The 27,536-nt window shown below is 39.5% G+C and overlaps 1 long non-coding RNA gene across 1 annotated transcript; it reads right to left on the bottom strand.

Annotated features, from left to right (window-relative positions):
- Positions 1-10,061: 10,061 nt before the first annotated feature.
- Positions 10,062-17,894, bottom strand: LOC138876973 (uncharacterized). The gene is made up of 2 exons (XR_011402294.1): positions 17,310-17,894; positions 10,062-13,034 (listed from the first exon to the last, which is right to left on the bottom strand). It is a non-coding gene; the product is annotated as an uncharacterized lncRNA (long non-coding RNA).
- Between the last annotated feature and the right edge of the window lie 9,642 nt (positions 17,895-27,536).

The following is a 27,536-nucleotide window of genomic DNA, read 5'->3' as shown; positions in this document are numbered from 1 at the left end:
GTCATGCTCGATTTAATACTATCCCTGCTAGGCCAAAGGTTGTAGATTTAGATGCAGTGATCACATATATTGTTTCACTGTGCCATAGGGATGCTTCCACATTGTTTGACCCTAGTTCTACATATTCCTATGTATCATCCTATTTTACTCATTAACAAATGGTTGGGAAGGGTGTCTGTCATATTTGGCCTTTGTGAGAGATATTGGTTGTGATACTCTTGCTATTAATTCTACTCTGGTAGTGCGAGACTTTTCGAATATGTTTCATGTAGAATATTGATTTTGGTATTGACTTGGTGTTGGGCACTCAGCCCATTTCTATTCCTCTGTATCATATGGCACCAGCAGAGTTGAAGGAATTCAAAGAGCAACTTCAGGAGCTTCTTGATAAGGGGTTCATTAGGCCTAGTGTGTCGCCTTGGGGTGCACCAGTTCTTTTTGTGAAGAAGAAGGGTTGTACTATGCAGATGTGCATCGACTATAGGCAATTGAGAAAAGTTACAATCAAGAACAAGTATCCTTTTGCCGCGCATTGATGATTTATTTGACTAGATTTAGGGTGCGAAGGTATTCTATAAGGTTGAATTGAGATCTGTATACCACCAATTGAGCATTCGAAACTTGAATATTTTGAAGACAGCATTAAGGACCCGTTATGGTCACTATGAATTCCTTGTGATGTCTTTTGGGTTGATCAACGCCCCAGCAGCATTTATGCATCTGATGAATAGTGTATTCCAGCCATATCTTGATTCATTTGTCATAGTATTCATTGTTGATATCCTGGTGTACTCACGTAGCCAGGAGGAGCATGCCCATCATTTGAGGATTGTACTACAGAGGTTGAGTGAGAAGAAACGTTATGCCAAGTTCTCCACGTGTGTGTTTTGGCTCAGTTCGGTGGCGTTCTTAGGGCACGTGGTGTACAGTAAGGGGATTGAAGTGGATCCAAATAAGATAGAGTAAGTTCAGAGTTGGTCCAGACCGTCTACAGCTGCTTAGATTCGAAGTTTTCTCGGCTTGGCCAGATAGAGTAGCTTCATAGGTGGTCCAAACCGTCCTCAGCCATAGAGATTCATAGCTTTCTTATTTTGGAGGGTTATTACCATCGGTTCGTGCAGGGTTTCTCTTATATTGCATCTCCCTTGACCAAATTGACCTAAAATGGTGCTCCTTTAAAGTGGTTGGATGAGTGTAAGGCGAGCTTCTAGAAGCTCAAGACTTCCTTGACCACAGCTCCAGTGTTAGTTCTACCATCAGCTTTTGGTTCATATTCTGTATATTGTGATGTTTCTCGGATCGGTATCGGGTGTGTTTTGATGCAGGAGGGTAGAGTGATTGCTTATGCTTCACGTCAATTGAAGCCCCATGAGAAGAACTACCATGTTCATGATTTGGAGTTGGCCGCCATTGTTCATGCGTTGAATATTTGGAGGCACTGCCTCTATGGTGTGTCTTGTGAGGTGTTTACTGATCATAGTATCCTCCAGCACTTGTTCAAATAGAAGGATCTCAATTTGAGGTAGCGGAGATGGTTGGAGCTACGAAATGACTATGATATTACAATTTTGTATCATCCGGGAAAGGCCAATGTGGTGGTCGATGCCTTGAGTAGGAAGGCGGTGAGTATGGGTAGTCTTGTATTGATTTCTATTTGGGAGAGACCACTTGCGGTTGATGTTTCGGATTTGGCCAACCAGCTGGTGAGATTGGATATTTCAAAGCCCAGTCGGGTCCTAGCTTGTGTGGTTTCTTGGTCTTCCTTGATTGATCGCATTAGAGTGCGCCAGCATGATGATCCTCATTTGCTTGTCCTCAAGGATAGGGTTTAGCACGGTGATGCTAGAGACTTGACCATTGATGATGACGGGGTATTGAGGATGTAGGGCCAGATATGTGTGCCAAATTTAGAAGGGCATTGGGAGTTGATTCTAGAATAGGCCCACATCTCACCGTATTCCATCCATCTGGGTGCTGCGAAGATGTATCAGGATTTGAGAAAGCATTATTGGTGGAGAAGGATGAAGAAAGATATAATTGGGTTTGTATCTCGGTGTCTCAACTGTTAGCAGGTGAAATATGAGCATCATAGACCAGATGGCTTTCTTCAGTAGATATAGATTCCATAGTGGAAGTGGGAGCGGATCACCATGGATTTCGTAATTGGGCTCCCACGAACTTCGAGGAAGTTCGATGTTATTTAGGTAATTGTGGATTGGCTAACCAAGTCCGCGATTTACATTAGAGAGATTGTTCGCCTGCACGGTGTGCTAGTTTCCATTATTTCAGACCGAGGTGTGCAACTTACGTCGCAGTTTTAGAGGGCCATGCAGCGAGAGTTAGGAACTCAGGTTGAGTTGAGCACAACATTTCACCCTCAGATAGATGGGCAGTTCGAGTGCACTATTCATATGTTGGGGGACATGCTACGCGCTTGTGTCATTGATTTTGGGGGTTCATGGTACCAGTTTCTACCACTCGTGGAGTTTTCTTACAATAATAGTTATCAGTCGAGTATTCAGATGGCTCCATATAAGGCTTTATATGGGAGGCGGTGTAGATCTCCACTGGGTTGGTTGGAGTTGGGTGAGGCTAGGCTTTTGGGCACAGACTTAGTTGAAGATGCATTGGATAAGGTGAAAATGATTCAGGAGTAGCTTCACACGACACAGTCAAGGCAAAAGAGTTATGCTGATAGGAAGGTCTGTTATGTGTCTTATATAGTTAGGGAGAAGGTTGTACTGAAGGTTTCACCCATGGAGGGTGTTGTGAGGTTTGGGAAGAAGGGAAAGTTGAGCCCTCGGTTCATTGGGATGTTTGAGGTAATTCAGAGGATTGGGGAGGTGGCCTATGAGCTTGCTTTGCCACCCAGCTTATCGAGTGTCCATCAAGTATTTCATGTTTCTATGATTTAAAGGTATATAGGTGATCCATATCATGTTTTGGGTTTCAGCACGGTTTAGTTGGATTGTGATTTGACTTATGATATAGAGTTGGTGGCTATTTTGGAGTGACAGGTCCGAAAGCTGAGATCAAAGGAAATAGCTTCAGCAAAAGTATAGTGGGGAGATTAGCCCATGAAGGAGGCTACTTGGGAGACCGAGCGGGAGATGTGGAGCATATATCCACACCTATTTGAGGCTCCAGGTATGTTTCTAGACCCGTTCAAGGGCGAACGTTTGCTTAAGAGGGGGATTATGTAACGACCCGGCCAGTCATTTCGAGAGTTGTAGCCTCGTTCACCCATTCTCTGCTCCTCTTGTGTTCCATAGCTATATTTTGACTTACCAGGTTAGTCGGTATGAGTACGGAGTGGTTTTGAGTGAATTGAGATACTTAGTCTCTTATGTGAAGGTTTAAGTTAGAAGAGTTGACCGGATGTTGACTTATGTGTAAATAATCTCGAATTTGAATTTTAATTATTTTGTTACATTCGTTAGGTGATTTTGGACTTAGGAGTGCATCCGGAATGTGATTTGGAGGCCTGTGGTAGAATTAGGCTTGAATTGGCGAAAATTAGAATTTTGACGATTTTGGTTGGCAATGGAAATTTTTTATCGGGATTGGAACGAAATTCCAGAAGTTGGAGTAGGTCCATGGTATCATTTTTGACTTGTGTTTAAAATTTGATGTCATTCGGGCATGATTTGATAGGTTTCGGCGTCGTTTGTGGAATTTGGAAGTTTAAAAGTTCTTAGGATTGAATACGGGGGTAATTTGGTGTTTTGATGTTGTTTTGAGTGATTTGAAGATTCGAATAAGTTTGTATGGTGTTACGGGACGTGTTAGTATGTTTGGTTGGGGTCCTGAGGGCCTTGGGTGCGTTTCGGGTGGTTAACGGACTTGGTTTTTGGGTAGCAATATGGTTGAAGTTGCTGATATCTGGTATGAGATGTTTCTGGTTTCCTTGTACCTAATCGTAGGGGTTCATTCGCGATCGTATAAGCTTATTTGAGGGTAGAGGTGAGTTTGTTCTACGTGATTGTAGAGATAGGACTGCGATCGCGTAGGTGTGCGAGTTGTGCATCACGAACGCGTGGCTGAGGTTGCATTCGTGTAGAAGAATTCAAAGCGGTAATGAGGTGAAGGAATTTCTCTACGTGATCAAGTGGAGCTGGGCATGTTCGCGTAGTTTTGAGAGGCTGCGATTTGCAATCGCGTGGGTAATACCGTGTTCGCATAGATTAAAAATGTGGGGCAACATGTTTGTGCTTCGCGATCGCGAGGCTATTTCCGTGATCGCGATGAAGGAAATCTGGGTAGACAGTGTTATATTCAAAATCGAGTGTTGGAGTCTATTTTTCATATTTTGATCTAGAGACCAAGGATTTGGGAGATATTTGAAGGGATATTCAAGAAGTTGATTGGGGTAAGTGTTCTTCACTTGATTTTGGATAAATTCCAGGTTTGAGCCTATTTCGAGTTTTTGCTATGAATTGGTATTTTTCTTGTGGAATTAATTCCTTTAGCCTATATTGATCTTATTGTATTGCTTGTGGCCAGATTTAGGGTGTTCGGAGGCCGAGTTGAGAGGCAAAGGATCGTGGAGTAGGATTTTGCTTAGTTTGAGGTAAGTAACGCTTTCAAACATGGTTTTGAGGGTTCGAAACCCCAAACTATGTGTTATGTTGATAGTATTGAGGTGACGCACATGCCAAGTGACGGGCGTGCGGGCGTGTACAGTGAGAATCGTGACCTGGTTCATTCCGTGGAACCGTTTAATGACTCTTTCCTATTGATATCCGTGTTTTAATTATCTGAATAAGTAATTGAGTTGTAAAACATGTTGGATATCATGTTAGGGCTTCAGGCCGATATTGTTGGGACCCCTATTGGTCGTTTCTTGCTGTCATCTCACTGATTTGATTGTTATTTTGTACTCAGTCATATTCATACATTTCATATCATATCTCATTCTCAATTGTTATTATAGGCATAGCATATCATTGTTTCCGGGCTAGCTTCCATGACATTGTGAGCTCGTGGGTGAGACTGGAGAGTGATGACTGAATGAGGCCAAGAGCCTGATTATGAGACATAGTTATGGAATCGGGCTGTACACTGCAGCGGTTATATTGATTTGTGATAGCGCTTGGGCTGTAGGAGCCCCTACGGAGTCTGTAACACACCCCCAATGAGCGCGGATGATATTATTGAGGGATGTATTTCCCTGGATATGGATTTGTCCGAAGTATTGATATCTGGAGATGGATTTCTCCACAAGGTTGGATTACCCTTTTTCATCGGTACCGGGTGACTTGCAATCAGTGTTACATATGTTTCGGGATGGATTTTCCTGGGCCGGATGGCCATATATGGTACTGAGTGGTTGAATATTTATATATACTTGGAGATGGATTTCTCCATAGGGTTGGATTGCCCTTGTTCCTCGGTACTGATTGACTTACGGTCAGTGTTGTATATGTTCCGAAATGGATTTCCCTAGGCCGGATGGCCATATACAGTACTGAGTGGTTGAGCACTTGAGAGTGGGAGTACATTATGCATTCATACAGTCAGTAAATTGGAATGTAGCGATAGCTGAGTTGTATATCTTAAACTATTTAGATATGTATTTCCCTTATTGCTTTGAATTGTCTATTTAACTGAAAGCATACCTATATTTCTGTACGTTGTCTCTATTATATCTGTTGAGGTTGAGTCCGTCACTACCTTTCAGTACATAGTTTGGACTCCTTACTTATTGAGTTGGTGTACTCACGTTACCCCCTGCACCTTGTGTGCAGATCCATGCACTTTTGGTCCTAGTGGCAGTCGCTGATCGAGGCTTCAGTATTTAGGAGACTATCGATGTATCTACACGGTGTTCGCGGGCCTTGACTCTCCTCCTTTATCTCCAGATGTATTTCAGTTTGTTCCTTTAGACATTGTAATAGACTATCTTTTTCTCTTGACGCTCATGCACTTAGTGAAACCTTAGTTTTGGGCTGGACTGTATCGTATCTTGGAATTTTCGTATGTTTCAAACAGTTTCTTTAAATGTTAAAAGCTTCTGTTAAATGTTTTCAAACTTATTGTTGTTGTGTTGTTTTGTTGAGTTGAGGCTGGCCTAGTTCCATAATAGGTTCCATCACGACGGGTCGAGTTTTGGGTTGTGACACATTGTAGTTTTGGTGATTAGTGCAACGAGTTAGGCAAATGGGTTGAGTTGAGTACAACTTTTCACCCTTAAATGGAAGGACAGTCCGACCACACCATTCAAATATTGGAGGATATGCTACGCTCTTGTGTCATGGATTTCGGGGGTTCTTAGGATCAGTTTCTGCCACTTGCAGAGTTTGCCTAAAACAACAACTACCAATCGAGCATTCAGATGGCTCCATATGAGGCTTTGTATGGGAGACGGTGTCGGTCTACGGTGGGATGGTTTAAGCCTGGTGAGGCTAGGCTATTGGGTAATGACTTGGTTCGGGATGCTTTGAACAAGTTTAAGTTGATTCAGGATCAGCTTCCCACATCACAATCTAGACAGAAAAGCTACACCGATTGGAAGGTTCGTGATGCTTCTTACATGTTAGAAGAGAAGGTGTTTCTCAGAGTTTCATCCATGACGGGTGTTATGAGGTTCGGGAAAAGGGGCAAGTTGAGACCTCGGTATATTGAGCCTTTTGAGGTGTTTGAGAGGATTGGAGAGGTGGATTACAAGCTTGCATTTTCGCCTAGTCTATCGAGTGTTCACCTAGTGGTGTTTCATGTTTTTGTGATCCAGAAGTATGTCGGTGATTCGTCTTATGTTTTGGACTTCAACACAGTTCAGTTGGATAAGGATTTAAATTATGATGTGGAGCCGGTGGCCATTTTGGATTGGTAGGCTCGAAAGATGAGTTCAAAGAACATAGCTTTACTGAAGGTGCAGTGGAGAGGTTAGCCAGTCAAGGAGGCTACGTGGGAGACCAGGTGAGAGATGCAGAGCAAATATCCATGCTTATTTGAGACTCCAGGTATGATTCTAGACCCGTTCGAGGGAGAACTTTTGTTTAAAAGAGGGATGATGTAATGACTTGATCGCTCGTTTTGAGTATTATAGCCTTGTTTCTCCATTTATTGCTTATTCCATGCTCATTGGTGGTTATGGGACTTGTTGGGGTAGTTGGTTTGGTTCGGGGGATGTCTTGGAATGAATTGGGACACTTAGTCTCAAAGTTGGAAGACTAAGTTGAAAGAGTTGACCGGATAATGACTTATTTGTAAATGACTTTGGAATGGAGTTTTGATAGTTCTGGTAGCTCCGTGTGGTAAAATTTGGAGTTAGGACTGTATGTGGATATTGATTCGGAGGTGTGTAGATGATTTTCGCTTGAATTGGCGAAAGTTGGAAAAATAGATGTTTGGAGAATTGATATGTTTGACCGAGAGTTGACTTTGTTGTTACCGGGCTCAGATTTTTGCTTCGGCAGTTGGAATAGGTCTGTTGTGTCATTTATGACTTGTGTGCAAAATTTAAGGTTAATCAGAGTTGGTTTGATATGTTTCAGCATCGATTGTAGAAGTTGGAAGTTCATTAGTTTCAATCGGCTTGATTTGGAGTGTGATTCGTGTTTTTGATATTGTTTGATGTGATTTGAGGCCTCGACTAAGTTTGTATCGTGTTTTAAGAGATGTTGTTATGTTTGGATGGGGTGGTTTTGGGGTCCTCGGGTTTGATTCGGATTGAATTCGCGTTGAGAACTCGACTTAGGAAAATGTTGGTGCTTCAGTTCTAGTGCAATTGCACCTGCGAGAGATTTTCCGTAGGCGCAATGCTGCAGAAGTGGCTTAGGGGTCTCAGATGTGTGTTTGGATAGGCTGCTGATGGGTCGCAGGTGCGAGGGATATGCTCCATCTGTGAGCCAGTAGATGCGTGTTTTTTTCCGCAGAAGCGAAGGGGGAGCTGGGAGTTGGAGTTAGAAGAAGCGGATATTGGTGCGCGCTTTGGGCCGTAGATGCGGTGGGGTGGAATTTAAGTGAGTTCCACAGATGCAGAAATTGGACTGCAGAAGTGGTTCACGGAAGAGAAAGATGGATTGCAGATGCGAAAGGCCTGGGCAGAACTTAAATTCGAAGGGTTTGAAGCTTTTCTCATTTTTAGACTTTGGGAGTTTGGTTGGAGGCAATTTTTGAGAGGGTTTTCACGAGATTTCTTGAGGTAAGCCACTTTTGATTGTTTTATCTAATTATATTGATTACTCATTGAATTTACCGCATAGATTTGGTGTTTTTGAGGTGAAAATTGGGGATTTTTGACCCATGTATTGGAGAGAATAATTGGAGATTTGAGTTCGGATTTTGTTAATTTTTTCAGATTTCGAGACATGGGCCAGTGGTTGACTTTTGAGTTAACTTTTTGACCTTAGTTAAAGATTGTATCTTTATTAATTGGAATCAATTCCTATAGCTTTTGTTGATAGTATTACATTATTTTTTACTAAATTCTAGCCTTACGGAGGTCGATACGCGTGGGAAGGGCTTGCTAGCGGAGTGATTTGATTTGCTTGAGGTAAGTATCTTATTTAAACTCGGTTGAGGCACTAGTTATCGGAATTGTTGTGATATCTACATGCTATTGGATGTGCACATGCGTGGGGATGAACCCATGTAGAAGCACCGGGGTCATTTGTTCATGTTCAGCTTGTGCCCGGGCTCTTATAAGCCTAGAATTGACTGTTAAGCTTTATGCTATGATATTTGTCATATTTACAACAACTTTTGTGATCTATTAGAGCCATGTTAAGGCTACATAGAAGTTCAATCCCTGAACAAACTTGATAAATGCTTTTCAGTGATAAAATTTCCGATTTGAGCTATGATAGCATAGTTTACACATGCCTACACGTTAGCATGTCATTTATACTAGTCCGGGAGAATGAGAATGGTTATTCATTCATCACATACATGTATACTTGTTTAATTTCTCCTGTATGATATGTTTGGACTGGAGGCTTGTGACCATACCAGGCGGATTGAGTTATTGGCATGTCAGTTGTCCGTGCGGATCCATATATTGATGTTATTGGCACGTGAGTTGTTCGTGCAACATGTGGATACGGATCCATCCCCCTGAGGTCACCATCTCATGTTTCTCTTTTGATAGTGTACACGCAGTTATTGAGAATACTGATAAGTGGTTTGGAATGGGTATGGAAAGTTGAGGGAATCTGGGCAGTGTTGTGTTGGATTTTGCATTTCCTTGATCATTTATCTGATTTAACTACTTATCACCTCTATATGCCATGATATTGTCTCAGTGGAGTATTTGAGAAACTGTACACATGGACACACAAATGTTTTCTCACGAAACATGATGAGTTAGTTTTGAATATTGTTCTGTGTCGTTTTAAAGGATGGAACTACACAGGTTATAGCTAGTATAATTAATAATTTATGCTTATTTTATCTTTTCGTGTTTATTTACAATACTTATTGAGTACATTGGTGTAATGACCCTGACGAGCGCAAAACACACACTTAAATATGCTCGCTAGTCGAATATGGTAAATATAATATTGTATCCACAGGGATTGGAGTTAAACAGTTAGTATCATAGTTTGTAGCTAGATTGCTATCCAAGATGATCAATAGTTAAGATTTATGTGATTTAAAACTAAAATTAACTAAGATTCTAAAATATTGTCTAATGACAATCGATGCAAGAAATGAGTAAGGAAAGATATAAATGGGAGAAAATAGGGTTGATAGGATAGGTGAAAGACAAATGTTTGGGGCCTAACTCTAGATAATTCAATTCTAATACTAAGTGAGTCTCTCGAATTCACTCAATTAATTGCTCACACATTCAGTAGAAATTCTTCTCTCGATTAAGTTTCGATCTCACAATATGAACTAAATTAAGCTCACTGAAGATATGCAAGAATTTGTAATAGATTGGTCTTTAGGAAAATCTCTTTTGATTATTCTCCTAACACGGTTAATCAACAATTCAACTAGTCTCTTTCAATTATTAAGAACAATTAATGAATTTACCCAACAAACTATAACTTAAAAAAATATCACAAGTTATGCCCCTCTCGATTACATGAACTAGTGAGTAGAGATGCAATAACTAAAACATCCAAAAAATTCAATACATAACCTAGAGTTATAATCCAAAAACAAATATTCGTACACCAAATCCAACAAACCTTAAAGAGAATTGCTCCATAGACATGGAGTAATTCATCAAAATTATTTTAAAAGTAATGAAAAACATAAAACAATCCAAACCATTGTCTTGTGTTGGGATTGAATGATGGATTCCACGTGCTCTTGTTTCCCCAACTTTTCCTTAGCCTCCTTTGGTCTTAGATGTGTCAAAATTCCCAAAAATACCATTTTTCATGTATATATACCATGTAGGGTTGGGTCAAGTGAAAACACCTTCTACGCAAAATAGGACACTTTTCCGGAGTTGGACGTGAGCGGCCGCGCACCTGGGAGTGTGCTAGCGCATTTGGCCACGTATTTTCCACTTGTTCTGCCTCCTTGCGCACCCAGTACATGACCAGTGAGCGATCGCGCACATAGGTGGTATCAGTTGGGAATTTGAGAAAATGTAAAACATGAAAGTTGTAGCCCTTTTAAATAGATTTCCAACGATATATTGTGGAGCCCAAACGAATGTTTGAGCGAAACGTTATGTGCATTTTACTGGATAATGCGCAGTATGCCTGCTCGATTCTTCGTTTCGTTCTTAAAGTGAACTATCATCTGTTGATCCTCGAACACCATCCCAACTTAATCCTTGGGCTTTTACTCAAACTTCAAAGCTCCAGAATAGCTTGAATTCATTCTATAGCATCTACATAGCTCGGAATCACTCCTACAAGGCATAAAACACACAATTAGTACAAAACATTGGCGATTAAAGATCAAACTCAATTAAGTGTAGCAATTTAGAGTGAAATAAGCGACTAAAACACAAAATTATAGCCTACCATCAACACCCTACACTTAAACCATTGCTCGTCCTCGAGCAATCAAACTACACTTTATATAGACATGACCTTATTAAACAACTCTCCTAACTCATCACACCACGAATATTTGAAATAGATTAAGCACAATGTAACATCTTCACCTCATGAATTTACTCACAAGTACCACGCATTATTCACAACTTACTCACTTACTCTAACACAAAGGTCAACGACATTACCTTTCCTTCATGAATCATGTGCCATCACACAACAATAGAGAGTAGTTCCACATACAATACAAATTAAGAACAATCAGGAACTCATGATAGAAAGAATTGAGTCACTCTCAGAAACAACTTTCATATACCACACAAGATCGACCATAGGCTTTCCCGTACTATACTACTCTACTAATTGAGCTCATTCTGTCAAGGATCAAGTAGGACTTTAATTGGGTGTAATGTAGGCTGCGGGACGAGTAGGATACATTTAGATATAAGAGTGACTACACCTCCTTAAGCACTTTAATACATATAGTTTAACATTCAAAAACTCCAAACTTATGTCAAACCAAAACTTCACCTTCACATCAATATACATAAACTTCAAAATTACTTAAGCACAATTACATCAAGTGTTACCACTTATCAATGAATACTTTTCACAACAATACAACTATTTTTTTAGTTCAAGTGGCTCTTACTTTTTCAAAACAATACACCTTCTTCCTTATTTCATTAGTTTCACTCAAAAGCCAACCCAACCACCCACACTTCAACTTTTATACATTCCTAACAATCTCAAGTGCTCACAAGGGGTCAAAAGGTTCAAATAGATGATCAATTAAAACAAATGGTTAAGGCTTGTAATGTAGTTTCCCAAGAAATAAAATTACATGCTCAAAGGGGTGAACTAAGATACATAACAATTAGGTGGGTAAAACATATAACTGGCTCAACAAAGAAGCGCATATATCACTTCTAAGACTTAATAAAACTACCATTTCGCTTTACAACCACACGGGACAAGTTTTAGACATCAAATGCAATACACAGAATAACACAATAACCTCCCATACATGGCACATAACTCACTCAGGATTGGACCCATCAAGACACTCTAGTCAAAGCAGTTAAGCAAAGTTAAGATCATATAATTTAAGGTACTCATACAAGAATCAAAACCTGAGCCTAAGCGTCACAACTAAAGCACTCACTATTCTCAAGGTATAATAATGTCAAGAGATACTTTCATTTCAAATCAAAGCACAAGGTTTCCTACTCCTAACTAAAAATAAAAACAAATTATACCTGGTTCAGACAAAACACTTAGAAAAGAACTTCGACACAAAGAAAAACTAAGAGGGAATTAATACACTACCTACAGAAGAAAATCTTTTTGTCTTTTTCCTTCGACTTTAATCCCTCAATAAACCTGTCAAATGATACCCATCGTCGGGAAAAGTCAAAATATTTTTAAAATTTTATGATTTTTCTCAATTGTTTTCTAATTACTAGAAAAAACAAAAACTAACACATATACATACAACATATAATTATCCCCAACCCCACATATTAAGTTGTGTAATGTCCTCATGGCACACAATTAAAAAGCATAAGGTATAGGAAACTTCCTTGGATATCTAGTCGGGGTCTGAATCAACGTCGGGCTCTATTCTTCTCGCCTGAATTAGTGCACACATCCATGCAGACAACTTCTTCTCGGCCTTTTGGGATACACCCCACACTTATCTTTCTCAATCATTACAGCCTTCCCTTTTGAACTCTTCACTTTCCACTCAACATTTGTAGCTGGTTTCTCCTTCTTCACCCTTGTTTCTACATTCATCTCAAAAGTTACAGTCTCATCACCCACTCTAAGCATGAGTCTTCTATCGTGTATATCTAATATAGCTCTACTCGTTTCTAAGAATGATCTTCCTAAGATAAAGGGCACCCCCTTGTTCTCTTCCATCTTCACCACTATGAAATCTACAGGAAATACGAATATATCTAGCACTAAGGCATCTTCAACTATCTCGTGGGTATTATAGTCGTTTGGTACGCCAGCTGCAAATATATTGGTGCAGACCTTATCTCTCCAATCTCATTCTCCAGCATCCTGCAAATAGACAAAGGCATTAGATTAATTGAGGCGCCAAAATCACATAAAGATTTATAGAAGTTAAGAGTGCCTAAAGAGCAAGGTATAGAAAAACTCCCTGGATAACCACACTTTTGTGGGAGTTTATTTTGCAAGATTGCACTGCAATGCTCTGTGAGTTTCACTACCGATGTCTTTTCTATCTTTCTCTTCCTTGTAAGGATCTCCTTCAAGAACTTTGCATAAGCTGGCATTTGGGAGAGAACTTCAGCAAATGATAGGCTTACATTAACTTGTTTCAGCGTATCTAGTGTCACACCTCCTTTTCCTACCCGAAAGGGGTATAAGGGAGTTTTTCCAATTAAAGTGACAATAATCAAAATGGGATTATTTATTCAAATTCAAAGTCGCCACTTGGGATAATTTATGGTGTCCCAAGTCACCGGTTTAAAATCCCGAATCGAGAAAAGTTTAACTCTGTTTTACAGTCCGCGAAATACAATAAATCCGGGTAAGGAATTTTGTTAACTCGAGAGAAGGTGTTAGGCATTTTCGGGTTCCGTGGTTTTAGCACGGTCGCTCAACTATTAATACTTGGCCAAATTATCTGATTTATTACATGTTTTAAACCTATTGTGCATTTTTTAAATTTATAACCGCTTTTAGGATTTACGGATTTATTTCTTGAAAAAGTTACGATTGTCATACACTTGCCGTTTTGGAACACACCTGTGATGATCCGGCCAGTCGTCTTATGAGTTACCACTCTGTTTCCCCCATTTTTGCTTCTTTATGCTTTTTTATCCGTGTTTTGTGGTATCGGGTTGGCCGGATCGAGTCCGGAATGAGTTTGGTGAAGTTTGAGGCACTTAGTCTCTTTTAAGAAAGTTTAAGTTGGAAAAGTCAACCGGATGTTGTCTTATATGTTAGAGGGCTCGGATGCGAGTTACGATGGTTCAGTTAGCTTTGAGAGGTGATTTATGACTTAGGAGTGTGATTGGAATAGGTTTTGGTGGTTCGGAGTAAAGTTAGGCTTGAATTGGCGAAGTTGTTATTTTGGCGATTTCTGGTTGATAGGCGAGATTTTGATGTAGGGGTCGGAATGGAATTCCGAGAGTTGTAGTAGCTTTGTTATGTCATTTGGGATATGTGTGAAAAATTTTAGGTCATTCGGACATGGTTTGGTTGGGTTTTTGATCAAAAGTGTATTTCGGAAGATTTTAGAAACTTAGGCTTGAATCCGATGTGTTTTGGGTGATTTGATGTTGTTTGAGGTGTTTTGATGATTGGAACAAGTTTGAATGAGGTTTTAGGATTTGTTGGTGCCTTTGGTTGAGGTCCCAGGGGCCTCGGGTGAGTTTCGGGTGGTCAATCGAATCATTTGAAGTTGGAAAAGATTGCAGAAACTGCAGGTTCAGGTGTTGCAGAAAATTGCCCTTCGCGATTGCGTAGGTGGTCTCGCGATTGCGTAGAAGGATTTAGGAAGGACAGGAATTAAGCCTTCGCATTCGCTAGAGGGGCTTCGCGTTCGCGGAGGGTTGGGAAGTTGGTCAACGCGTTCACCTGAAGGACTTCGCGATCGCGTAAAGTAATCTGGGTCTGATGGGTTCGAGGTTAGGTGTTCATCATGTTCGCGTAGGAGTGAGCGCGTTCGCGAAGGTTAAGGTGGATGAAGCATCGCGTTCGTGATGGACTGGTCGCATTCGCATAGAGTAATTTTGGGAAGCTGAAGAATTGTTCTTCGCGATCGCGAGGGACGTTCCGCGATCGCGATGAAGAAAATGAGGTCTGGGCAGAATGTTTTTAAACTCGTCTTGTTCGCGAATGTGGGTCAATTTTCACCCATAGCTGCTCGTTTTTGGAGATTTTTGAAGGAGATTGAAGACGGATTCAAGGAGAATCGTTGGGAGGTAAGATTCTTGGACTAAAAACTCGATTATTATGTGAATTCCACCTAGAAAATCATGAAAGCTAAGCCTAAAATTGAAGAACTAGGGCTTGAGAAATTGGACTTTTGATTGGGGATTTGGAGGACCATTTGGGATCGGATTTGAGAACTTTTGACATGTATGACTCGTGGGGAGATAAGGATCCTATTGATGTAAAAAAATTTGAGTTTCGAGAAGTGGGCCCGGGGCTCGGGTTTTGCTAATTTCAGGATTTGTGCCCTTTATTGATTGTTTTTGCTTGGGCTTTGTTCCCTTAGCATATTCTAACGTCCTCGTTCTGATTTTGGATAGATTCGACGTGTGTGGAGGCCAATTCGAGGGGCAAAGGCGTCGCGAGCTAGAGATTTAGCCGGTTCGAGGTGAGTAATGATTGTAAATGATTTTTTGAGGCTTTGAAACCCCGGATTGCACATCGTAGTGCTATATTGAGGTGAGACACACGCTTGATGACGAGCGTGGGGTCATGCACTATTGGGGATTGTGACTTGGTCCATCCCGATTAATTATTTTACCGCGTATTTGATTGAAAACTATTTGCTATCATCATTCCTTGGCTGAATGCCATATTTGGGCCTAGTGCCAACTATTTGAACCTTTCGGGGCTTTTTATTGATATTTCCTCACTGTTTTGACTTTATACTTGAACTCAGTCATGTTATTTTTCCAGTGTTTTTCATACTCAGCCATGTTTACTCAGTTTTAAGACATAAATGATGTTTGGGCTGAGAAACATTGTTTTACTATTGCCCGAGGGGCTTGTGAGTATTTTTTATTGAGTAAGGCCGAGGGCCTATTTGTGAGGAAAAACTGATAATGATTTGAGGCTGATGGCTTGAGATATATATACTCCACGAGGTGGCTTGATTGATATGAGGTTGAGGGACTAGATTTGATGCCACGAGATGGCTTGTTATTGTGCTTAGGCCGTAAGGGGCCCCTCTCGGAGTCTGTACACCCCCAGTGAGCGCGGGTACCCATTGTGATGAGAGATTGAGCCTGGGGGATGGTATTGTTCTGAAATTGAGCTCGAGGGGCTGGTACTATTCTGAGATGTTGCCCGAGGGGAGGATTTGTGGATACTGTGCCCGAGGGGCGAACTTCTATTTGTTTACTTTATCTTAATTATCTACCATTTACATGTTTACTGGTTGGAAGAGGATTTTACTTGTTTTTAGTGGTTTTACTGATTTTAAGTGATTTTCACTGCTTCATTATAGAATGCCTTGTGTTTACATGTTTTCTTACTCAGGCGTAGCTGGTTCTGCTCCGTGAGTGCTGATTTCCTCCAGTTCAAGGCGGGCCTTTCGGAGATTACGAGGTAGTTGTTGACGTCCGCAGCCCCGTGTCTCTACTCCTCTATCATTTCTGTTATTCTTCAAACATTTGTAGTAGTTTATAACTTTAGCAGACTAGTATTATGGTTTAGAGATGCTCGGGACTTGTGACACCCCAGTTAGGGCTGTGTTGGGTTGTACTTCCGCACTTTATTGGCATTATTCGCTACTTAGTATTGTTGTATCATGTTTTAGACTGATTTTATGTTGAATAACTTCTTTAAAAGATGAATTGGGTTTAATTGGCTGACCTTGTCTTCATGAGAGGCGTCATCACGACCGGGTTCTGGTTTAGGGTCGTGACAACACCGCAAACCACACTACATGAAATGCACCCGCGATTCACGATATGTTTTATTTTTATTATTATTAGAAGTTGTGGCCTTGTGAAATGCACACCCGAATAGGATTTACATATCGTGACCATGCCACTGGAACCGTACCTATGGCCATGATGATTAATTATTGATTGTGCCTAAAGCAAGCTACGATGGTAGTGATTTATTTAAGAATTGTGTGGAAGATATTATGAATTAGTGCTAATTTAAAGACGGGCCAACTGATGGATTCGTTTGTATTGGCCTGAGCGAATGAAACAATTGGACCATATTTTCTCTTATTCCACAAGAATTTAATCTTTCTAAATCCTATGGCCATTTGAAACACATCACGTACAAATGAACAACCAACCCGATGAATCAATTAGACAAATAGAAGAGATGATAGTAAAAAGATAAAATAAGATAGATAAGGTAGACCCAAATATGATAAGAGTCGTATGGTGTTAGCTGACCCGCCCCATTTCTATTTTTACCACTCAATATCAAATTCATTGGCTAACAGCCATAAACTATCTCTCAAATTATAGTGACAAAGCAACACTATAATTCCAAACTGTTCTAATCTATAGCCAACAAGAATTTCACAAAAAAGCGCATATATCCCTTTTCAACGAACTAGAACGAGAATAGTCTCAAATTTAAACAAATATTCAAACCAAAAGATGTTACCTCTAAGCTAACATACAGAGCATTTTTGTTCAAATGAACTGAGACCGGAAACCACCGTCGGTAAACTCGAACACAATCTCAGCTAATACTCGTTGAACTCTATTAGAAAAGATGAGTGTTTTCCTGTATTTCGCGCCTGTTTCAAGCTGGATTCGCAGTTCTTTGAGGCTGGAGTTTGCTGCACTTTAGGTCCTCTTTTGAGAGTGTTTTAGAGTTATCTTTCAGGTGGTTTCAATGGGGAAAGGTGGCTGCCTTTTCAACTGGTTTTGGAAGCTGAAATAACAGAGATGAGTGAAGTTTTATCGGGGAAGGGCTACTGCATTTTGTTTATTCTTGTGACTAGTTTTCAGCTTTTGCTTCTTATGTGTATGTGTGTTGCGGTTGATGCTACCCTTTTGAGCCTCAAGTATGAGAGGTTGCTGCCTCTCCAACGAGTGAGACAAGAATTGAGAGATTAGCGCGAGCTGTAGAAGAGTGACCACCGTTGTTCTTCTTTTTCTTTTTGTGTGTTGAAAATGGCTGCTATGTCTCTAGGTTGAAGATGGGATGGGCATTTGTTTTTGTGAGGGTTGTAGAAACGGTCATTGTCTTAGACGTGTAGGTGTTTTTGTCTTAGCTAGGTCTAGATCCTTTGGTTTAGGAATTAGGCATTATTTTATAGGGGATATGAATTAGGTTAGCTAAAAATTGGGAATGGGTAATGGCTCAATGTTTTGGGCTATTCGAAATTGGGCTTTTTTCAATTAAGACCAAATAAAATTAGTCTCAAATTTCATACTCTTTCTTCTAAAACAAGACCAAAAACACTATACGATTTACTAATTAATACTACTTAAGTAAAATAGCTATTAAATAAAACTATCCGTTAAAACAAACCTATTTTTGGTATTTTTAAATATCATACTAAAAGATAAAAAATGAAAAAATCATTGTAAAATTACAATAATATTCTTGGAACTATTTTTGTATTTTTGAATTTTATGTAAGGTAGATAAATTAAAAGTAACTAGATAAAAATATTAATTATCTAAATAAAAGAAATATATTTTTTTTGAATTTTTATTTTTGTGATAAAAATAAAGTAAAAGAGTCAAAACTATTTAGAATAGCGATACTAAACCTAAACTAAATATTTACGCAAATATGTGTAGAATCTTGGGGAGGGTCAAAAATTACATGTCTACAGCTGCCCCTCTTTGACTGGAAACGCGAAGAGTTTTCAGACAAAGAACAATGAGACAGGTTTTTTGTCCCGACCCTTATTTAGAGAGACCAAAAACTAAGAGAAAGGAGAATGTGACCGAGCCCTGGTATCTGAGCTGCCTACATATCCTTGGCTATAAAGGAATCAGGCCACGTGTAGTTAAGAAGTGAATGAGGTGATGGAGTGTGTGAAGAGGATGAGAGAGTCGAGTGAGGTTCTGTCCAAGGCTCCGGTCCGTGATCCTATTATTACATCAAAATCAAAAATTAAAAAGACTAACTAAGCCTATCAGCTACGAGTTATAAGATTCCTATCTATGAGCCTTCTGAAGCTTGATCTTGAGTCTTGGTTGGTTCTTCATGCAGACTCTGATTTGTATCTTGATGCTTGTTAGCTGCAGGTGCTAGTTCATTCTTTTTTAAACTTCTTGGATCAAGGCGGGACATGGAAAGCTTGTGACTTCAATTACGTCTTGAGCAGTCCACGTCTTTTCTCCGCTTCTGAACTTTGAGTTCACTTCTTTTTCTTCTTTTTCGTTTATTCTGGATTGAGACTCCTTCTTTTGGTCGTCTCGAAACTTGTGCCTCAAGGTAAAAACCTGCTCAGGCTCCAAAGCAAACAAATGAACGAAATGTTTCTACCCTAGTTTTCACTAGGAAAATTTTGTGAGTTATTGTAACAAAAATCTAAACTACTTCTTTATTGAAAGCAATAAAATCAGGATTGTATATCCTTAGAAAAAAAAGATTAGGGAGTGGAGACCTTATATCTAAAATGAAATCAACTGGGCATTGGAGGCCCTAAGTTGGAAAAATTACCATGTTATGCTGGCCTCAACTAAGGAATGGGACCCTATGATAGAAAAGATTATCAGGTTATGCTGGCATCAGCTAGGGAGTGGGACCCTATGGTGGAAAAGATTACCAGGTTATGCTGGCATCAGCTAGGGAGTGGAGACCCTACGAACTAAGAAAGATTTTTTGGTTTTTTTTTTCTTTTGTTTTATTGAGAAAAATCATTTTCATTTTTTTGGGAAAATCATGTCTTTTAAAAAAATTGCCCCAGCTCATACTTTCTGAGGGCATGAACAAATGAAATTTTATTTATTTTTTATTTTTAAAAACTAGACTTCTTCTTCTTCTTCTTTTTAATTATCCTAGGAGAAAATTCATCAGACAAGGTTTTCTTATTTTAGGAGAAAAATTCATCAGACTAAGATTTGATCCTAGGAGAAAGTTCATCAGACTATGGCTTTTATCTTAGGAGAAAAATTCATCAAACTAAGATTTTGATCCTAGGAGAGAGTTCATCAGACTAGGTTTTTTTTTTGTATTTTAGGAGAAAGATTCATCAGACAAAGATTCTTTTTTTTGGGCATCTTAGGAGAAAGATTCATCAGACTAAGATGTTTTATCCTAGGATAAAGTTCATCAGACTAGGTCTTCTATCTTAGGAGAAAGATTTATCAGACTAAGATTTTGATCCTAGGAGAAAATTCATCAAACTAGGGTTTTTTTTGTTATCTTAGGAGAAAGATTCATCAGACTAAGATTTCTATCCTAGGAGAAAGTTCATCAGACTAGGTCTTCTATCTTAGGAGAAAAATTCATCAGACTAAGATTTTGATCCTAGGAGAAAGTTCATCAGACTAGGTTTTCTATCTTAGGAGAAAGATTCATCAGACTAAGATTTTGATCCTAGGAGAAAGTTCATCAGACTAGATCTCTTTTCTTCTTTTCTTTTTTTGATATCTTAGGAGAAAGATTCATCAGACTAAGATTTCTATCCTAGGAGAAAGTTCATCAGACTAGGTTTTCTATCTTAGGAGAAAGATTCATCAGACTAAGATTTCTATCCTAGGAGAAAGTTCATCAGACTATGTTTTCTATCTTAGAAGAAAGATTTATCAGACTAAGATTTCTATCCTAGGGGAAAATTCATTAGACTAGGTTCTTTTCTTTTTCTTTTTTGTTTGATATATTAGGAGAAAGATTCATTAGACTAGGTTTTCTATCTTAGGAGAAAAATTAATCAGATTAAAATTTCTATCCTAAGAGACAATTCATCAGACTAAGATTTTTATTTGTAGAAAATCCATCTGACTAGGGCTTTTTATCCTAGGAGGAAAAATGTGAGTGTAATGGCAACATTTTATCCACATTAGCAAGACAAATAAAGGTAAAGATTTGAGAAATTTTCCTTTGTCGGCTCTTCTCTTCTTTTCTTTTTCTCTTTTTTTTCCTTCTTTTTTTTCTTCTTTTTTTTTTTTGAAACCACCTTCCTTGCACTGCTTTGTTCTTTTTCAAACAAAGAAAATATTATCAGTTTTGAAAGTGGTGGTCGGCTTGTGGCCTTGAGTCTTGAGCAACTTGGCTTTTGCTCGATCAACTTGAGTCAGTGTCAAGAGACTTTTTGTTCTGCACCAACTTTGATTGTTTCACACCCACTGTCATTTGTATTTGTGGCTCAATCAGCCTTATCCCAATTGGAGATATTTGCTTAGGTGGCCTTTTATGATATCTTGAATGACTTCCTCCTTTTTGAGCAATTTGTCTGTCAAGAGAATCACCAGTTATCTTTGTTTGTGCCAAGTAGGCTGACAAGAGTCTTTTGGGGAAGCCTTTGCATGAATCCTCAAGGTATATTGACATGATCCATTATGCTCTCTTCCAGGGAAGGTACCCGCAGTATTTCCTTTTCCTCCCATCCAAAATCTTCCCTCACTGACTGAAGGTGCCCCTCTACTATTAAAGAAATAAACTTTGAGGCATACTCCCAATGACCCCGAACATTGGGAGGTTTTTCTAATGGAAAGTCCCCCTTCAAAACAAAATGTCCCGAGGTTGGCTCGCCTGGCACCAGCGGAGCACCACCAACTAGACGGGAACCAGAGGCGAAACTTCCTTCTCCTTGCCAAGCGGACCCTGGCGTAGCAGCCATAACTGTGGTAAAACTAAGGAATTGGAGCACGAATTTGAGCAAGGGCTTCAAAGTTGAAATAGTGAAGGACCTAATGCAGGAAAGAAGAACTTTATAAAGGAGAATAACTACACAGAATAGTGGAATCCTCAAAGGAGGGAAGACAACCCTATATATAAGAGAAAGCGGTGACTGTCCGCCTGCCTCAAAGGCCAATTAAAATATTGATTGAGCCATTATCGCTTTGGGAAGATGTACCAGTGAGATTGCCTCAGTCGTTCCATAACCATGTCATACAATTAATGATGTCGTACAACGTTTTGGGGATCAAAGACCCCCGCATCAAGAAGCCTCAAGATGGTACCCGGTCTCGAGGACCTCTGTCAAAAAGAAGATAGACTCTAAGGAGATATCGATATCATTACAAGCCTCGAGATGGTACCCGATCTCAAGGATCTCTATCAAAAGGAAGATAGACTTTGAGGAGCCATTGGTATCATTACAAGCCTCGAGATGGTACCCGGTCTTGAGGACCTCTGTCAAAAAGAATATAGGCTCTAAGGAGCCATTGATATCATTACAAGCCTGGAGATGGTACCCGATCTCGAGGACCTCTATCAAAAAGAAGATAAGCTCTAAAAATCTACTCATACGGGCCTGACCTCGAGGTGGTACCCTACCTTGAGGATTTTTGCTATTGCAAATGTGGGTCATTTACCCAATCCTCTGGCCCTCGAGCTACCTAACCCCGAGCCAATTTTCACTCGAAAGCTACTAATAAAGCCTTACGGTTATTTCTTGCCTTCGAATCGAGTTAAACGTCCTTTTGATTACTTTAATCCAGAGGCTATCCGAGTCCAGGCGTACCCTCATTCGGGATCTATGTATAACGCCTTAAGGCTATCTTTGCTCTAAGTTAGAAATAAGTTTTCAAGTCACCCGAGCTTGAACGAACTGTCACTCGGGGACTACCTTCGAAAGCCTAAGGGCTATCTTTATTCTCAGGTGTCCGAGCAAGTCCCCCCTTGAGGACTATTGACGGGGTCTGAAAGGCTAAGTTTCGTTCTAAAAACTTCAAATCCCTACTCTCACTCAACTCAAAGTTGGGGGTCCCGATGGTCTAAGCTTGTATCAATTCAATCCGGGTGCAGTCCGAGGAATGAAAAAGGGCTCCACGGGATATCGTATTAACTAATCAGGAATCGGGGAAATACCTACACTCGGGCACGGTAGTCAAACCAATCGGTAGAGTCATGCACTCAGATTCTTCACAAACAAAAATAAAAGGAAATCCAACATAAATAAGGTACAAAATTGAAGAAAAAATTTTTCATTAGTAAACGATGATTACAAAAGCCCCCGAAGGGACCTTACACATGATAACAGTTACACGCCTAATCTGCTCTCGGGAGTACATCCTTAGGGGCAGTATCTTCGAGAACCATTTCCTCAGGAGCCTCATCTCGGTCTTTCAAACGGTATCTTCAATATTGAAGATGAAGCAGAAAACAATGAAGAAGAAGAAAGAGATGAAGAAGAAGAAGAAAAAGATGAAGAAGAAGTAGAAAAAGATGAAGAAGTGGCTGGGTGAAAAATCTGGCGAGTATGGGTCTCGCCAGCACTACTATTGTGAAGCCACTTCTTGAGACGTTGCACCGGTGTGGGATGCAACAGTTAGTAGATGGCACCACCTCACTCCACGGAAAGCAAAAGAAGTGAAGTGCCGCTCCGGGTAGTCAAGAGAGATGAGTAGAACAACAACAAACCAGTGCAATCCCACTTAGTAGGGGAAAGCCCTGGGAAAGGGCCATGGCATAATTGATGAGAACACTACCGTATGACCTTTTGGCCACGGGCTTCAAACATAGGAAATAGCATTGGATGAGGACGAAGAGAAGAAAGGAGTAAAAGGCTGTTGAATAATGTTTGAATGAAGTTTTCGCTCAAGAAAGCTTCCATTTATAGAAAGGGTGGCAGCGTAACTGACGGCGCAATCAACGTCTTTGGAAAACATACTTACAGGTGTGATCAGTGCGTTTTAGGAAATTGACCGACGATGATATTATCGTTTTGGAGAATATAAACCGGTAGTACAGTGAATGTGTTACACCCCACAATATTACGATGATTTACGTCCTGTAGTATTATATTACGATGATGTTACGCCTTGCAATATTACATTACGATGATGTTATGCTTTGCATTATTAAGTTATGACAATGTTGCACCCTTGCAGTATTATATTATGGTAATGTTATGCTTTGCAGTATTAAGTTACAACGATGTTGCACCCTATAGTATTGTACGTTGAATTTGTCGTAAGGTAATTGACATCAGTCCAAGTAAAAGATTATTTTGAGATTATAAGGATTATGCCATTTCACAAGTGATGAGTAAATTCGTGAAGATGAAAGGGGAGGCAAGTCAAAGAAAATGAATTTTCATCAAAGTTTGGCATTTTGGGGTAAAATACGGTCCGAGCTAAATACCCGGTATTTATAGACTAGTGCCATATAAGGTACTACATGACCATAAGGTGTACAAGGTATATTAAAAGAGAGTAGTATTTTAAGTAAGTTGAGATAATATTTAATTATACGGGTAATTAATTAATTACCGGGTAACGGGACATTACCTAATTAACTAATAAGTGGATAAAGTTTAATAAATTCCACCCCCTCAAAAGAACGTTACCAAGCTTTAGCGAAGCTTATCAGATTCAAAGCTTTACCGCAAATCCAAAACTGTTGCCTTCTTTCTCACATCTTGAAAGCATTAGCTTTCTTTAGCTATTTCAAAAGCTTTCAACAATCAGAAACCTTAGGACCCTTTAAAATTCAAAAGGTATATTATTATTTTACAACCTAGAGAACGTTAGCTACTTCAAAGCTTTCAACAATTAAGAACGTTAGAAACAGTGATGATTTGAACTCTTACAAAGAATATTATATGGATTTTTCCCTACTCCAGGTATGTTAAGTCAATCCCTTCTTTCTTTTGGCATGGTCGAAATTATACTGAAGAAACGAGCAAATGCACAGTTTCCATAAATTTCTCTATTCATAGAGATACTAGGGGTGTCTATATTCTTGATTCCCCATGAGAATTATTATTATCTTCTATTCATGGGTCTTAGAATAATACACAGTTGAAAAAAAATTATCCGGAAGGAATATTGAAATTTTTACGTATTTTTCATGCATTTCACCCATTTATACACGTGCATTGACCCATGACCAGATAGTGTTATATACGCGTATTTATGTAAATATATGTATATGGGATATGGGAAAAGTTTACGACACTATATACGCACCACCACCTGATCAGCTGGTATGCGTTGATGATTTTTCCCACAATGACCGAGATGATATGATGGGATGCCCTCAGAGGCTGATGATGTTATGAAACATGTACCTATGCACGACAAGACATTCATACGTATATTCATGACACTATAATTATTTCTTGATTTACAAAGTTATCCAGACTTACAGGTGGAGTCATTTACTCTATATTTCCTCCATGTCTGTTATGTACTTATTATGTGCCTTACATACTCAGTACATTATTCGTACTGATGTCCCTTTTTGGCTGGGGAGGCTGCATTTCATGCCCGCAGGTCCTGATAGACAGGTTGAGAGCCCTCCAGGTAGGCTATCAGCTCAGCGAAAGATGTTGGTGCGCTGCATTTGCTTCGGAGTTGCTTGTTTGGTTAGTATGAGTTAGATGTGTATTGTTTGGTATGGCGGGACTCTGTCCCAACCTTTATGAAAATTATGTATTCTTAGAAGCTTGTAGACAGATGTCATGTACGTAAAAGATTGTATGCCCTTGTTGGCCTATGTTCAGTGTTCAAGTGGTTATTTTGGTCTTAGAGGCCCAGATTTCTTATGAATAAATTGGCATTACTTGTTGTATTCTACCTATTTTATGGCAGCTTCTCCGGCTCAGTTATCTATAATAGTATGGCATAAAAAGATACGTTATGTTGGTACTCAGTTGAGTAAGGTACCGGGTGCCCGTCGCGGCCCATCGATTTGGGTCGTGACAAAAGTGGTATTAGAGTAGTTCTTTCCTATGGAATCTACAAGCCGTTTCTAGTAGAGTCTTGTTTATGGGTATGTCGTGCATCACACTTATAAGCAGGAGGCTACAGGGTATTTAGGACTGTCACTCTTTCTTCTTACTCTAGATCGTGTGGTAGAGCTCACTTAAGAATTCAAATTCTGAACTTCTATTTTACTCGTAATACAACGATGAGTACATTTAGAAAGACGGTCAGTAAGAGATATAGATGTGGAAGTATTGAGTTAGAGGAACTCGATTTTGCATCTTGCTTATGATGAGTAAATGTGAGGTTTTCAGCAGATCATGCATGTAAGAGGTGTAAGGTTCTTGATAAGGAGCTTTAAGGAAGAATACTTATCCACTCTTACGGTTAAGAAAAGGAATCACAGAATCGGAAGGGAGACACAGGTTTCAGCAAGTAAAAGAAATAAGGCGAAGAAGGTTACGTGGTACCTATTTATTAAAAATTATCATTATCTACTATTCAGGAAGGGAGATATAAGCATTTTAAGTCACCATCAACAGTAACAAATGTACGTCCAATCAGTCGTACCAATCTTAGTTATGCCCTATGGGAGCTAACAGTTATGGTTTAAAAGAAGGATAGGATATTAGGATTCGGCTGGGGTTAGAATAACCCAAAATGATGGATGGATGGTTTGCGTTAGTTGACAATTCCGAAGTACATTGCAAAAAGTGCTAATAGATCTCCTTGTGAAACACCTAGATGGTGCATTTTAAAATAGTACCACTAGATGTGAGTGCTACAAAGATAGGCGCTAGAAGCCTGGAAAGGATAAATATTATCTTACTATGACTCTCGTCCCTAGTAGAGAGATAATACTAGGCAACCCGAAGAGCCAGTGGATGGAGCAAAGGGGAGCTAAAAGCAAAAGAATATCTTGGTAAAGTTTTCTGAATAAAGTGATAGACAGAAAGGTTAGCAGGAAATAAGAAAAGAGCTAATGAAGCATTAAGAGTAAGATGTGATACATGGATGGCAATGGTAGGCCAAAAAGATGATGGTATTACAGAGTCTAGAGTCAAGTAAAGGAAAAGATGAGAGGTGACAGACCTTGAGACAACAAAAGAGTATAGGCCATAAAGTAGTATCCTCACTTCGAGAAATGAGTTCGTGACTCAAACGCAACTACCGGAATGAAAAGTTAAACCCTAGAATAATAGGAATCAGTATGGGCTGGTGAACAAGATAAACTAAACATGAATCAGGGATAGAGTGATTGGATAATACTCGGCATCATGAGAGTTTCAGATTTAATTTCGACGATAATAGAATAAACAACAGAAGAATAATCATAAGAATTCAAAGAATGGTCATTCAGGAAGATGCTTCCCTAAAGCAAGGAATGTGAGTAAAGTCAAGCTTAAGGGACTATGTGTGCCAGTTACACTAAGTTCCACCCTCGCGAGTAAGGAATTTCGTTATCCTTGATACAAAAGAATTACCGCAAGGCGAGTAAGGGTTATCGGTAATGTGAGAAGACACCAATGATGAAGAGGTACACCATCTATAGGTAGATTGTTGTAGCACTAAATATTAGTACTTCCCTAAAGGGGGAATGTGGAGTGAGGTGGCATTAAGTCAGCATTAAGTAGTTCTAGGAATATGGAATGATAAAGGAAGAATACGATAAAAATGAGAAACGGATGAGGTTGCTCTTATCCAAATGTTACAGATATGCTATGATTCTAGAACGTTATGTAAGCACAACGTCAGAAAAAAGGGGAAGTAAGGGTTCCTGCACGGGATGTTATTGATAGATAAGCAGCAAGTACATAAGGTAAGTTAAGACAAGGAAATAACCCAAGAAAGATTATGCAGAATATGGATGTGAGAATGGGCCGACGAGTAATTATTAGTTGATTCAGGAAGAGCCTAGTCATGACTAGACAAGAAGTTACAGACAAATTAGCAAATCATGCAAGATAAATGTTGTAAACCCCAACATGAAGAATTCAGCCTCGCAGTAATGTCATTATAATACTTGAGATATATTCAAATAGGAGTTGGG

Source organism: Nicotiana sylvestris, chromosome 9, assembly GCF_000393655.2.
Source record: "Nicotiana sylvestris chromosome 9, ASM39365v2, whole genome shotgun sequence".
NCBI lineage: Eukaryota > Viridiplantae > Streptophyta > Magnoliopsida > Solanales > Solanaceae > Nicotiana > Nicotiana sylvestris.
Note: the sequence above shows the minus strand (reverse complement) of the source record. Positions and strands in the feature narration are given on the sequence as shown.